The sequence below is a fragment of the Mus musculus genome, chromosome 2, assembly GCF_000001635.26.
Source record: "Mus musculus strain C57BL/6J chromosome 2, GRCm38.p6 C57BL/6J".
Classification (NCBI taxonomy): Eukaryota; Metazoa; Chordata; class Mammalia; order Rodentia; family Muridae; genus Mus; species Mus musculus.
In genome coordinates this window covers 167,554,369-167,569,990 of record NC_000068.7, presented here as the reverse complement: position 1 = coordinate 167,569,990, position 15,622 = coordinate 167,554,369, and the positions used below count along the sequence as shown (strand labels likewise).

At 51.5% G+C, this 15,622-nt stretch overlaps 1 long non-coding RNA gene across 1 annotated transcript in view; it reads right to left on the bottom strand.

Moving 5' to 3' along the window:
* Gm11476 overlaps positions 1 to 15,622 on the bottom strand; it is a 54,539-nt gene that overhangs the window by 37,860 nt on the left and 1,057 nt on the right. The window contains exon 2 of the long non-coding RNA XR_866991.2: positions 11,541 to 11,647. This is a non-coding gene — a long non-coding RNA (predicted gene 11476). The remainder of the gene's footprint in view (positions 1 to 11,540; positions 11,648 to 15,622) is intronic.

Sequence of the window (15,622 nt, the reverse complement as noted above, 5' to 3'; positions counted from 1 at the left end):
CATTCAGTCATTCAACAAACATCCATGGAGGGTCTGCTAGGCCAGGCTCCTGGTCTCACCCCTAATAGCAGAAGAGCATTAGTCAGTGTTTAAAATGACCCAGGGCACACTTTTTTTTTTTTTGGTTTTTCGAGACAGGGTTTCTCTGTGTAGTCCTGGCTATCCTGGAACTCACTCTGTAGACCAGGCTGGCCTGGAACTCAGAAATCCGCCTGCCTCTGCCTCCCAAGTGATGGGATTAAAAGCGTGCGCCACCACACCCGGCTCAGGGCACACTCTTATTATCTATCCATCCTGTCCCTTCTGCATTGCTTGTGTGATGCTTAAGAGACAGTCACACAGGGAAGACTAGCCCTCTGTGTACACAGGCCATTGCACACACTGGAGCTGGGTTGGCCAGAGTGGCATCTCATTCATTTGGAGACTGTGACAATCTCAAGTGGTAAGTCACAAAGCGAGGAGTGGTGCCAAGACACCCTCTCCTCTCCTCTCCTCTCCTCTCCTCTCCTCTCCTCTCCTCTCCTCTCCTCTCCTCTCCTCTCCTCTTCTCTTCTCTCCTCTCCCTTCCCCTCCCCTCCTCTTCTCCTCTCTCTCTCTCTCTCTCTCTCTCTCTCTCTCTCTGAAGCTTAGCAGGTACCCAGGAGGAAGGCACCACACTGAGGCTCCCTACAAAGGCAAGCAATTGACATAGTTTGCTCATTCATTCAATAATTCCTTATAAAATCTACCACAGGGGCCAGCGAAAGGGCACAGTAAGTAAAGGGGCTTGCTGTGTGAGCCTGGTGAACTGAGTTTGATCCCTGAAACCTATGTAAAGGTGGATGGAGAAAACTGAGTACACAAAGTACTCTGACCTACACACACACACACACACACACACACACACACACACACACCCCTACACACAACAACCACAAATATAAAAAAATTTTTTTGTTTTGTTTTTAAGATTGTTAGCTGAGCATAGTGATACAAGCCTTTTATCCCAGCACTTGGGAGGCAGAGACAGGTGGATCTACAGTTACAGAGTGAGTTCCAGGACAGCCAGGGCTATATGGTATCTTAACACCCCCACCCCCCAAAAAGATTTTTAAAGATATGTGTATGTGCATGAATGAGTCTATATGAAAGTCTGTGTGTCATGTGTGTAATGTTCACAGATGTCATGGAAGAGGTCATTAGATCCCCTGGACCTGCAGTAACAGGACGTGTGAGCTACCATGTGGATGCTGGGAACCAAATCTCTGTCCTCTGGAAGAGCACTAAGTACTCCTTACTGCCCAGCCAGCTCTCCCGGCCCCAGGTGGAATTTTGAAGAGATGTTTTGAGACAGGTGGCTCGCTCAGGCCTGTAATCCGGCAGAGAGAGGAAGAGTTGGTTAGAGGCCCCTGGGCTGCCCAGCAAGACCCTGTCACAAAACTAGGTAAGCCGAGCCAGAGGTAAATGGGCCCTGAGGACTCAGCACATCTCCTCGGCCATCACGTAGCAGATGGACGACTTCATGGAACTGTCTTCCTTAGGTTTCTATGGCTGGGTTAAAGACCGCAAGCAAAAGCAACCCGTGGAAGAAAAGGGCTGATTCCAGCTTATACTCTCTGGTCACACTCCATCAACAGGGGAATCGGAGCAGGAACACAAGGCAGGAAGCTGCAGGCAGGACCGGAAGCAGAGGCCACACAGGAAAGCTGCTCATTGGCTTGCTCCCTGCTCCCCATGACCCTCAGCCTGCTTCCTTATAGAACAGAGGACCACCTGCTCCGGCGGGCGTGCATCACCCACAATGGGACCACTAGCTCTCTGGAGGCAGAGGCAGGTCCAGTCTACAGATAGAGTTCCAGGACAGCAACCAAAAACCCTGCAGAGAGAGAGAGTAGAGGGAGAGGGAGAGGGAGAAGGAGAAAGGGAGAGAGGGGAGGGACCCACAGGCCAATCTGATGGAGGCATTTTACCAATTGAGGTTTTTCTTAAAGAAAATTCTGGCTTGTTTCAAGCTGATTTTAGATAGATAGATAGCCAGTACAATAGTTAGGCTAGATCTGTCTTAGGTCTTAGATGTGCCTCTAGACACCACACGATGCCTGGCTCCATCTTTGGTCTCTGTAGCAACCCTGCCAGAAAGATACATCCCTCAACCTTGGATACAGTCCTTAGACCTTGAACCTCAATCCCGCACTTGGAAGGTAGCAAGTGGGTCTCCATGAGACTGAGGCCAGCCTGGTCTACATAGTGAGTTGCAGGATAGTCAGGGCTATAGGGAGAGACTCTGTCTCACAAACAAAACAGAAAAAAAAAAATCCAATGTGAACCTGTACCCTCTGGACCAGTGACGTAGCAAGCAGGTCTCCATTCTATGTGGAGGCCACGTCTGTGGGGTCAAAAGTTTTGAGGTTTAGCAGGACAGGGCTTGGGGCCATGAGGTCCTTTAAGACTCTAAGCATTGAGCCAGGTGTGATGGTGCACGCCTTTAATCCCAGCACTCGGGAGGCAGAGGCAGGCAGATTTCTGAGTTTGAGACCAGCCTGGTCTACAAAGTGAGTTCCAGGACAGCCAGGGCTATACAGAGAAACCCAGTCTCGAAAAACAAAACAAAACAAAGACTCTAAGCATTAACTGGGTATAGTGGTATATGCCCAGCATGAGGAGGCCGAGGCAGGAGGATTGCCTTGAGTTCAAGGCCTAGCTGGTCTACATGATGAGTTCTAGGTCAGCCCTAGCTGTGTGTCTCTAGACTGTCTCAAAATAAAATAATAGAGTAAAATAAAACACCCTGGATGTCTTTGGGAAGGGCTCCCAGGGGCACCGGCACCTGAGACTCCCCTGTATCCTCCTCCACTATCCCCGGCCAAGGCATTGACCCACAGAGTTGAGTAGAGATCTCCATTGGTGTCCTATTAGACCACACATAGGCCTGTTCACCATGCAGAGCATCTAGCACAAGCAGGTCGTCTTGTCAGAAGCCAGCGCAGGACCTTGGGGCTGCAGGAAAATGGCTAAGATCTACAAGAATAGGGGGCCAGGGAGTGGAGGTTGGGGGGATAGAAGGAAAGAAAAAGAGGAAAGACAGAAATATCAGGGTCTACGGCGGCAGGCCAGTAATCTCAGCTACTCCAGAGACTGAGACGGAATCTCAAATTCAAGGTCAGCCTGAGCAACTGAGTGAGATCCTGTCTCAAAATAAAAAGTGGAAGGGAGCTAAGGATGAGGTTTAGTAGAAGAGCGTGTGCCAGCGTGAGGATCTAGGTTCAACCCCCTGAATGGCAGGCAGGGCAGAGCAGGGCAGGAGGTGGCCCACACCTTTAATCCCAGCACTCGGGAAGCAGAGGCAGGTAGGTAGAGCTTGGTGAGTTCGAGGCCAGCCTGGTCTACAGCCATAGATCCAGGACAGCCAAGGCTACATAGAAAAACTCTTGCTAGGAAAAAAAGAAAGAAGCCGGGTGTGGTGGCGCACGCCTTTAATCCCAGCACTTGGGAGGCAGAGGCAGGCGGATTTCTGAGTTCGAGGCCAGCCTGGTCTACAGAGTGAGCTCCAGGACAGCCAGGGCTATACAGAGAAACCCTGTCTCAAAAAAAAAAGAAAGAAAGAAAGAAAGAAAGAAAGAAAGAAAGAAAGAAAGAAAGAAAGAGGAAAAGAGAAAAGAGAAAAAAGAAAAAAGGAAAGAAAGGAAGGAAGAAGAAAATAGGAAGATAAATAAATAAATAAATAAATAAATAAATAAATACAGTCGAAGAAAGCCAGAGAAGGCTGTTGAATGTGATGGCTCATACCTGCAATCCCAGCTACGGAGGCTGAAGCAGGAGGATCACCAAGAGTTCAATGCCATCCCGAGCTACAGAGTGAAAGAAACCCTGTCTCAAAAATACAAAATACAAAATAAAAGAGGGAGAGAAAGAGACAGGACGACAGAGATGGAGAGAGGAGAAGACTAAGAAAAGAACTCTCCCTAGTCAGGCTCAGGCTGCGTTGGAGCCAGACCACAGGGCTCTCATTTTCTGCAGATTTTTTCCGCCAGAGGCAGGAAACGTTGTCCCCTGGGAACCTCCGAAATAGCTGAGCTCCAGTGCAGCCGAGGCTGGGGGCGGAGGCCGCGGCCAGGAGGGATTTACACCCCGCTCTGCAGCGCCTGGAGCTGGAGAGGGCTGCGGCTGGCGCCAGTCGGCCTGGGTGTGAGCCCCTCCGCCGCCGCTGCCTGCCTCTGCGCCCCTCACTCAACAGGGATAGGTTACAGCAGGGCCAGGTCTACAGCAGGGGCATGTAAGCTTGGGGGCGTTCTCATCTCAGCGCCAGGCCTCTCTGAGAGCCCATGCCAGGCCCCTTGCTCCCCCTCACCTAAGCAGTGTGAACCCTATATTCAAGCCCGGGGAACCCCACATCCAGGCTTCCACCCTCATGGGGTTGGTGACCCAAGTAAAATAATAATAATAATAATAATAATAATAATAATAATAATAATAATAATTACTCACAGGGCCAGCTATAAGTCCCACGCTCTGTTATTGGCTGAGAGGATAGAGTTCTCTGATTGGTTTGTCAAGTCCCTCCTAAGTCTGGGGGATGGGGGCAACCCAAAACCTTTGGACTGAGACCCAGAAAAGGGAGAAATGGGGGGATGGGGGTGGTAGAAATCAATATCAGATACTCACAAGGGGCCACGGGGACAGGAAGGCAACTTGGCATTTATTGAGCACCTCGCATTTTCCAGACACTTTACTGAAGTTTAAGCCTCCCCAGAAGATCTCGCCCAAGAAGTCAGACTCAGAGGACATGGTTGACCAGGCCAAGGCCACCAGAGCCACCGTAGCCCTGCACCCTGCTCACTGGGCCTGCACCCTGGGCCCTGCATATTGTCCCTGCACTCTGACCCCTGCACCCTGGCCTCTGAGCACTGGGCCTGCACCCAGCCCCCTTCTGACCTCAGCTTTCAAAGAACAACAACAAAAAAGGACAGAGATGGATTGGGGCAGCTTGTTGGCATGTTGGCCTCTAGTTTCTCCCCACTGACCATGTCCCCTAACACTGCCAGAGGGTAGGGACCCCCCTACCTCCACCCCCAGGGACTTGTGCAGGGAAAGAGGCCAAAGGCTGGCCCTGGCGGTGTCTGAACTCATCAATGGAGCCAGGGAAAGAGCCAGATGGACTCAGGCTCCAGACCACGCTACTTGGCCACAACCTTGCAGACCCCAGACCACCACAGCTGTCCTAGCTGTGCCGACCTCATCGCTGTGATAACATCCTGGTGGGCCAGGCCTCCCAGGTCTCCCGAGCTCCTTCCTCGGCTTCCAGAAGCTTCCGAGAACACTGTCAGTGAGATATACACATCTGCCTCCAGATGCCAGCTTCACCACTGCCCGGAAACAGGGAGGCCTCAGGATTATCAGTCTGCTCTCCGGAGGGGAAACTGAGGCACAGAAAGAGGTAGCGTAGCAGGTGTCCCAGCCCAGGCCTGGAGGTGTTGTCCTTACTGCCAACAGATTAATGGCAGGATGAAGATGGATAGAACCCCAGGTTGCTCATCCTGGGAACAGGGCTCTATATCACTGAGCCACACGCCAACCGCAGAGCACAGCCTAGGTCCATGGCCCAGAGCCCTACAGACAACCAAGGTCAACTACCTTTATTACCACTGACCTTATGGCTTATAATATCTGCCCAGGTGTGGACCAAAGTCTTCTATATTCAATTCTAAACAGCCACCTTGTTTAGTAGACCACTGGGGAAACCGAGGGACAGAGTGAGTCTGTGTGGTACACAATCTTGAGGCCAGCTATAGCTTCCCAGGACAAAATCATCTCACGCAGCCTGAACACCCCAACCCTCATCACGCATGCCCCAGCATGCCCGAGCAAACACTCTCTCTCTCTCTCTCTCTCTCTCTCTCTCTCTCTCTCTCTCTCTCTCTCTCACACACACACACACACACACCAGAGTTCCCTGTGAGACTGAAGCTGTCTCCCGTTGGCTCCACACTGGCTGCAGGACATTTGCTACAGTGTCAGCTCCAGGCCCCACCCCGACGGGGGCCGCAGGCAGGGGGTTTCCTGGTTCTGGGAGGGAGGAGTGACCCCCACCCCCACCCCCAGCCCCATATGGCCTCTACATCCTGGCCCATCTGCTTCTCATTGCCCAGCACCCGCCAAGGGGCTGCCGCAGCCCGCCTGCAGGGGTGTGAAGTTTATGTGGCCGGGTTTGGAGCCGGCGGTGACAGGGCCACACACACACACGCACGCAGACATACACTGGACATCCCCTACCTTGCTATATGTGAACACATCAGTTTACCTTCACATGCCCTTTCAGCGCCTGAATAGTCTCCCACTCTCACTGCACACTACCAGAGGCTACCTCCAACCCAACAGACCGCCACCCCCCCCCACACCCCCGCCCAGACACACCAACTCACACACGCATACATGCACACACACTCACTGGGTTCAGTCCCAGAATACATCTCTGCGCCTACAGACATGCCCACGGACATAACCACACCTACTGACACACAAATGTGCCCCCCCCCCACCGCTCACACCTGCAACACACCTCTCTCTACACCAACATACACACGTTCAGCCAGCCCAATTCAGTTAAAAAAATAGTGATTCACACACAGGCCCAACTCAGAGGAACCCTAAGTCTCAAGCCTATGAGGTCCCGTCTCCCACCACTTTTACTTCTGTATCTCCAGATCTTCTGTCTCACCCCAAACCTGAATTGCTAGGAGAACCCAGAGCCCCACACCTGCATGACACATGTCACACCCCCTTGGGCCTCCCCAGTCCTTCCCAGCCTCTGGGGCTTCTCCTCCTTCAGGAGAGACAGGAAGGACGCTGTGCTGGCCCCAGAGAGTGTGTGCAGAGCCAGGCTCGAACTCAGGCCCAGCGGTGTCTGTGCCAAGCACTTTCTAACCATCCACAGGACCTCCCCACTGCCTGCCCCACCCCCAATACACACACAAGACAGGACCCTAGCTCCAAATCTTTTTCTTTTCTTCCTTCCTTCCTTCCTTCCTTCCTTCCTTCTTTCCTCTCTCTCTCTCTCTCTCTCTCTCTCTCTCTCTCTCTCTCTCTCTCTCTCTCTCCCTCTCTCTCTCTCTCTCTCTCTCTCAGACAGAATTTCAAATGGTAATCCAGGCTGGCCCAGAACTATGTAGACCACATTGGTCTTAACCTCACGGCAATCCTCCTGTCTTAGCCTCCCTAGTGCCAGGATTGTAGGCATTAGCCCCCACGTCCAGATGAAAGGTACAGAGAATGCAGCCCTGAATTCCCTCCCCTTCTTAGCAGATACGGAGAGAATCTTCAACTGGAGGCAGACTGTGGCGAGTCACTCCAGACCCCTCTTCTGTATCTCTGCATGTCTACGCTACGGAGTGTCCCCCCAGTGTCAAGTCACCATGGGGCTGGAGCAGCTGCTCAGGGGACAGTGTGTGCTGTCTCAGTGAACCAAGGGGCAAACTTGGCCAAGATCTCAGCTCAGTGCCCCAGGAAGAGAATTCCAGGGTCAGGAGGCTCTGCCCTGCACACCATCTAAGCAGGGAGCTGGGAATCTCTGGGTTAGCCCAGACAGTGCAACCAACCAGCTGCCCCGCCAGAAGAGAGCTGGAGCCTCCTTTACAATGTGTGAGAATTCTCACTGGCGGCAGGCAGGCAGGCCGGCGGGCAGGGCAGCTCTGGCCCCTAGGCCTCCATCCTGCCAGGGTGCTTGCTGGTCCTGCAGCTGGAAATGAGCCTTCCCTGGCTGGCAGAGCCTCGCCCCCCATCCCTGCCCCTCCCTTCACCTGGCCCTCTGCCCGGCTGTAGCTCAGGAAACCTGTCCCTTGTTAACCAAGTCGCCAGAAAGAAAAGAAAAAGCTTTAGCATCCACCCTGGTTTTGTCCGTTCATCAATCTCTTTTTTTGCATTTATGAACACCTACTGTGTGCTAGGGTGGGTGCAGAGGTTGTGCGTTAGCACAGAGTCCCACTTTCTTGACCCCCCAGGCAGGGAGAGGAGTAGGAAGCTAGTGATGAAAATAGGTGAGATGGGGCACGCCTATAGCCCCAGCCACTTTGAGACAGAGTCAGAACAGCAAATAGGACCAGCGAGTTCAAGTTCAGCCTATGTTACTTAGTGAGACCTTGTCTCAAAACAAAGAGTCTGTTTGGTGCCACACACCTGTGATACACCAGCAGCTGGAAGATGGAGATAGCAGTTCAAAGCTAGCCTGGACTACTTGAGACTCTGTCCTCAAAACACTAGGGTGTCAAGATAGCTTAGAGGGTGCACCGCTTACTGATGACCATTCAGTCCCCATTGTCCCTACGAAGGTAGAAAACATCACATACCTCCCCAACATCATACATATACAATAAAAATAAGTAGAATAGGGCTGGAGAAGTGGTTTAATGCAGAAATGGCTAACTGTGCCATTCCAAGACCTGAGTTCAAATCCCAGATCCCACAAAATGCTATTTGATCACATGTATAACCGACACTACTCTGACTGCAGATGCGAAAAAGAGAGAAGGTTCCCCAGAAGTTAACGGCATTCGAAGGCATTGAACAATGAGGACACGCTGTCTCAGATGAGGGGGAAGACAAGGACCAAAGCCTGATGTTTTCCTCTTACACATGAGCCTGTGTACCTGTACACACATCACACTTGTACACACATCACACACCCACACACACCCAGAATCAAATGAGCTGAAGAAATTGCTCAGCAGTTAAGAATGCCTGTTGCTCTCCACAGGACACAAGTGCAATCCCAGCAGCCACATCAGGAGGCTCACAACCACTGTAACCCCAGCTCCAGGGGAGTTCAAACTATCTGCACACACATGCACGTACCAACGCATAAATATACATAATGAAAAATTAAAATAAAATAAAATTAAACATAAATAAATAAACCAATATCTAGAAAACAGGGCAGACAAGATGGCTCAGCAGGGAAGAACACTTGCCACTGAGCCCAGTGCTCTGAGTTCAAGTCCCCAGAGCCCATGTGGTGGAAGGAGAGACTGGCTGTGTAAAAGTTCTGACCTCACACAAAGGCCACAGCACCCGCACCATCCCCCATCATTAACTAATTGATTTTTCAATTAATTAAAATCTTAAGTGTGTAATGTAATAGAGAATGTGGCAAAAGGGAAAGGCTAGGGCCGTGGGGAAATGCACACGTGTATTGAGCCGGTCCCTCAAGTCAGCGGAGGAAGGGGTTGGAGAAATCCAGAGAGAGGCTGTGGAGCCAGCAGGGCTAAGGATCAGGTCCCAGGCACAAAGAATGACCCATCCAAAGACTGACTGCCCACTGCCTTTACCACTGCGCTCCACCTTGCTGGAATTTTCTAAACTTAATTTTATTTGTTGGACAGGGTAGCCCAGGCTGACCCAGAACAAACATTCTGTGTGGTTCTGACTGACCTCTCTGAGCACGGAGACCCTACTACCTCATTCCCTTCCCTGCCTTCTTCCTGTGTGATTCTGAGACAAGGCTTTGCCGGGGGTGGGGGAGGTCTTGCTGTTACTCCTGGGGTCACCTGCCTTCCTTTTCGCCTCTATTCTCCTGATTCTCCCACCAAAGCTGTTAACAGTACAGGAAGGCACACGGGCCAACTTGGGTTTGTGTCTCTAGGAGCTAAGGTCTAAATGTGGTTCCTTGTTCAATACAAGTGTCGGGTAGGGGAGCCTAAGGGGGTTTGGGTGATGAGGACTCTGTCCCATGAATGGATTCCTGTCACTTTCGGTGGGGTGGGGCTTCACCTCCTCTTTGTTCTTCCACAGTGGTGACCCAGCGCAAGGACCTCATGTGGAGGCCACCAGCATTCTGAACTGAGCAAGTGTCTTTGATTTATACAGAACGCTGCCTCAGGCATTCCATCCCAGCAGCGCAAACAGATGAAGAAGCGAGGGGAATGGTCCATGCACCACTGCGCACACTCTGTAAAAGGGCCCCAGTGTCCGGAGCTGGTGAGCCCTTATCCTTTCTTAGCATGGCCTGGCCCAGCACAACACGGGAGCTCAGAGAAGCCCCGGGTACCAAGGCACTGAACTTTGTCCAGACCTCAGTCCTACACTGGGCAGGCAGTGACCTCTTTCATCCACTACCGTGATTTCAAGTTTGGCTCAGCTTCCTAAGGCTGCCTGTGTCACCCTGAAATCCAACTGTACACATAAGTGGGGGGTAGAGGTAGGAAAATCAGAAATTCAAGATTATCCTCCGCTACACAGCCACTTAGAGGCCAGCCCCGGCTGTCTCCAAAAACCAAAAAGGAAAGAAAGAACTCTGGATCGGCTGCTGTGATACTCTGAGAGCCTGCCGCGGCTGGGCTGGCCACCCTGTGGACTGCAGCCCTCTCCTCTCCCGCCTCCACCTGCCGGGCGACACCCCTGCCTCCCGCCTGCGAATTTTCCACGCAGGGTTAGGCTGGCGGCGCGCTGTCTGCGGCCCATAAAGGCGGCCGTGTGCTGCATTCGTCTCGCTGCGCCGCGGGCGGCCGGGGCTGGAGGGGGCCGCGCTCTGGGACCCCACCGCTGCCTCCCCTCCCCTCCCCTGGCCTAGACAAGCCTGTGGTTGAAAGAAGTGGCCCCCAAGTAGGTAGTGATGGCCATCCACAGCTCTAGGGATGTGGAGACCAGAGGATCAAGGGGGACTGGACCCGCCCTGGACATTGCAACTTTGAGGCCAGCCTGGGCTACTGGAGACATTGTTTCAAAAACAGACAAAAAGAACAGGAAGGGAGTGACAGGAAGGAGGGAGGGAGGGAGGGAGGGAGGGAGGGAGGGAGGGAGGGAGGGAGGGAGGGAGGGAGGGAGAGAAAGACTCAGGACCAGAGAGAGAGAGAGATTGAGATGGCTCAGGTAAGGGTGCCTATTCCCAAATCTGATGACCTGGGACCCACATGCAGGAAGGAGAAAACCGATTCCTGAAAATTATCCTCTGACCTCCACATTGGTGTCCTGACCTACACGTACCTGTGCACATGCACACATACATGATAGATGAATGAATGAATGAATGAATGAATGAATGAAAGTAAAAGAAAGCAGAGGTCCAAGATCACCCAAGAGGGAATTCGGCAATCCCTTTTGATCTTAGTTCAGCTACTGGGTGCTGCACCATCAGGTACCATCAAAGACTGGGATATCACAGAAGAGAGCACAAACCACCCAGCCTCCTGCGGTGACACCTTCCACGGGAGAGCCAGACACTGGCAAATCAACACCTAAGCACAGTGGCAGATGGTAGCCAGGGCTGTGGGAGGAGGTAGGGTGTGAGGTGCTGGGAGGGGCCACAGGGCTGGGGGGGGTGGGGCACGGAAAAGCTCCAGAATGCTCAGGGGAGACTGTGGGGAGGTTGGAAGTCGATGGCACCAGAAGGAAGAGCATCCTGGGAAATAAAAAGTGCCTAATCCAGGCATCTGCAGATCCAGCTGCCCAAAAAAGGGAAGAAGATGCCAAGGACCCTCGCCAAACAAGGAGCTAGGCCGGGGCCTGAACCATCCTCTCTGATTCCCTGTCTCTCTCTCCCGCTCTTTTTCTTTTCAAGCCAGGGTCTCACGTACCTCAAAAAGGCATCCAAACCACGGTGCAGTCAATGATGACCTTGAACTTCTGGTCCTCCAGGCACGAGAAAGGGTGTTGCTCTGTAGTCCAGGATACCTCTGCTATCCTGCCTCAAACCAAACGAACAAAGTCCTCAAAATTCAGTAAGGTCAACTTAAAGTGAGCATAAGATTTGAATATTATCTGTTTTCAGTAACTAGGAGAGGTGGATTGTATTGTAATTAAGCCATCCGAAGACGGCGAACTCTATCAGACACTAGGAAATGCAAGTTAAGAGCATGAGATAGGAGGTAGAGCGGTGGTTCAGTGGTTAGGAGCACTGGCTGCTCTTCCAGAGGGCCTGTTTGGAGTCACAGAACACACATGGTGGCTCAAAGGCACCTGTAACTGCAGTCCTCGAGGACTTTGCTGGTCTCTGTGGGCACGGTACACACACATGGTGCAGAGACATACGTTCAGACAAGACACCCAAACACATTTTTTTTTTTAAAGTTAAAATAATAGTATTTTTCAAAAGAAAAAAATTGAAGTTGGGTGTGGTGGCACACAACTTTAGTCTCAGGAATTAGGAGGCAGGGCAGGTGGCTTTATCTGTGAGTTCAAGGCCAGCCTGGACTAAAGGGTAAGTTCTAGGACAACCAGGGCTACACAGACCCTGCCTCAAATCAAACAAAACCCGTAAATAAATACATCGTTAGGGCAAGTGCAGGTGTATCCAACCTAGCAATCGTTCCACATATTTCCCCCACAAAAATGAAAATACAATGGGCTGGACAGATGGCTCAGCAGTTAAGAGCACTGACTGCTCTTCCAGAGGTCCTGAGTTCAATTCTCAGCACCGACATGGTGGCTCACAACCATCTGCAATAGGATCCGACGCCCTCTTCTGTGTCTGAAGACGGCTACAGTGTACTCATATACATAAAATAAATAAATCTTTTAAAAAAATGAAAATACCAGCCTGTGCCAAGACTGACCCAGGAACAGAGGCTGGTTCTGTAGCTCCTTTGATAGGGTGTATGCCCAGTGCCAGAACCACGCTCAATGGGTAGACGAGCAGGATCTCAAATTCAAGGACAGCCTGGGCTACAGGAGCAGCTGTCTCAGGTAACAAAGACTGATTAAGTTGGGACTTTTCTGCAGGTTTTCGTGGGTCCCCAGGTCTGTAGTATGTTACACAAGCGTTCCACCACCCAGCCACAGCCACAGGCCTGGCTGTTATTTTGGGTCTTGCTTTATAGTGAAGACTGGCCTTGAACTAAGGATGGATCCTACTACCTCCTAAATACTGGGATTATAAATCTGAGCCAGCACACCTGACTCCTTTTAGGACTTTTGATGATGGATCTCAAAAGAAAGTCATAGGGTCTGAGAGAGATGACTCAGGAGTTAAGTGAAGGGGCTGTTCTTCCAGAGGACCCAGGTTCAGTTCCCAGCACCCACATGGCAGCTCACAACTGCGTGGAACTCCTAGTTCAGGGGGTCTGACGCTTTCTTCTGGTCTTTGTAGGATCCTTTGCAAACTCACACACATATACATAAAAATAAATACTGTATTTTTTAAGAGAGAATTATGCCAGGTGGCAGTGGTACACAACTTTAGTCCCAGCAACCTGGAGGCTGAGGCAGGAGGATCTCTGAATTTAAAGATAACTTGGTCTACATAATGAGTTCCAGGACAGCCAGGCTACACAGAAAAACCTTGTCTGGAAGAGAGAGAGAAAGAGAGAGGGGGAGAGAGGGTGATAATGAAACCCAGCAGTGGAACTCACCTGTAATCCTAGTGCTTAGGACTTAGGCAGGAGGATCAGGAATTCAGGTGTAGTCTTAAACCACATACAGAACTCAAAGCCTGCTTGGTTTCGAAAGAAAACAGAAACAGGGAGTGGAGGGATGATAGCTCAGTGGGGTTAAACTGATCACCTGAGTTTGGATCCCAGATCCTACGGTGGATGAAAAAAAACAAGCCTCAAAGTTTTCCTGAGTCTATGCACACATGACACACATGAGCGCCCCCACTCAAACATGCACAGCAGTAAACTAAAATAAAACTACATACTAAAAAGTTGAAAACTAGCTGGGCAGTGGTGGCGCATGCCTTTAATTCCAGCACTTGGGAGGCAGAGGCAGGTGGATTTCTGAGTTTGAGGCCAGCCTGGTCTACAGAGTGAGTTCCAGGACAGCCAGGGCTACACAGAGAAACCCTGCCTCAAAAAACAAAACAAAATTGAAAACTAAGAAAAAGGGTGAGAGAAAGGGGAAGGAGTGGGGTAGTAGGTGATGCTCCTCTTCTCCTCCTGGGTGCCCTAAGTCTGTATTATCAGTCCAGGTGCCTCCATGCCACCCTGCCATGGCCCTGTCCCCTAGCCAGCCACAGAGACACCTGGGGCCCGCTCGTCCCACAGCTGATTGGCTAGTGTACTCAGCCCACAGGTGCCTCTGTCAGCTTCCACTTCCTTTCTGTGGCTCAGTGGCCTCCTCCTGGTTCCCATGTGACGCCCAAGGCACTGTGTCACCCCTTCAAGTAAAATCCCCTGGTGACTTCCTGCAGCTTAGAATAAACTCATCTGGACCAGGACCCTCTGGGCCCACAAGCCCCGCCCCGCCTGACATTTCTTTTTTAGTTTCTTTGTTTTTGTTGGTTTGTTGTGACAGAGCCTTGGCTGGCTGGAAGTCTCTACACAGACCAGGCACGTGTTGTAACTAACTCACACCGATCCACCTGCCTCTGCCTGTTGAGTGCTGGGAATGAAGAAGGCATGTGCTACCACACCTGGCTGTTTGTTTGTTTGTTTTTATTCGTTTCAAACTTTATTATCGGTAGGTATGTGGGTACAAGTGTCATGGCATCCTATGGAGGTCAAAGGACAACTTACAGGAGAGTGGTTCCCTCCTTCCACCATATGGGTCACTGGAATCAAACTCAGGTCACCAAGGCTTGGTGGCAGGCACTTTATATTCTGAACCTTCTCCACAGCCTTGTTTTTATTTTATATTTGAGACGGTAGCTCACGCCGGCCTTGAACTCTATATAGGATTAGCAAGCCTTAAACTCCTGATATTCCTGTCTTTGCCTTTGTGTAGCACTAGGATTCCAGACGCACACAGCCGTGCCTGCTTTCTGAAATGCTGGCGGTGGAAACCAGGGTTTATACTGCTCTGCTAACAGAGCCACACCCCCAGCGCCCTCCCGCTGTTTCTGGCCACCCTGGGCCTTTATGCTCAAGGTCTTCAAGATGTCTCCCTTCAGGCCCCTCAGCTTGCTTGGTGTCTTTCCTGTGTTTCTAGGGGTGCTTGGGTGCTGCAAGGCTCCCCATGATGTCATGACAACCACTATAGGTTCCAGAACCAGGCTGGCTTGTGGCACCTAGCTCAGTGACACCCTTTGTATCAGACCAGCTGGGAGTCCATGTGGCTCACATCTGGCTCCTTACAGCCTCTACCAAGCAGTGCCCAGTTCTGAGCAGAGCCCCAGATGGGACCCAGGTGCTGGCTCTCTCCCACCTTCTCAGGCATCGAGTGGGCCCTCCACCCCGACCCCTCAAACCACCAGACCGTTGTGGAGAGCCCAAATCAGATCCTGCCTGGATAGTGATGGGCACGCTTTTTCAACTTTGTTTTTCCAAGAGAAAGAGAGACCCACTGACCAGAGTTCACACCACAGGACAGTAAATCAGTCCTGAATCCCTTACTTCTTGAGAGAAGGGCGTCACAGGCACAAACTCATTCCCGCAATGGAGCAAACAGGTTGAGATGGGGCTCTGAGGTAGAGTTTGTGTAGCCTGCAGGAGCCCTGGGTTCCATCCTTACATCACAAATAATAAACAAATGCTAACATGAAAACTAGCCAGGTATGGTGTTACACACACTCAGGCTGAGGCAGGAGAATGGCAAGTTCCAGGCTAGGCTGGGCTCCATGAGAACGGCTTTAAAATCATAAAAAGAAGTGGGCGGTGGTTATGCACGCCTCTCATCCAGGACTCAAGAGGCAGAGGCAGGTGGATCTGGCCACCCTGGAGCTTGCTATGTAGATCATGCTGGCCTCCAACTCACAGAGATCTACCTGTCTCTGCCTCCTGAG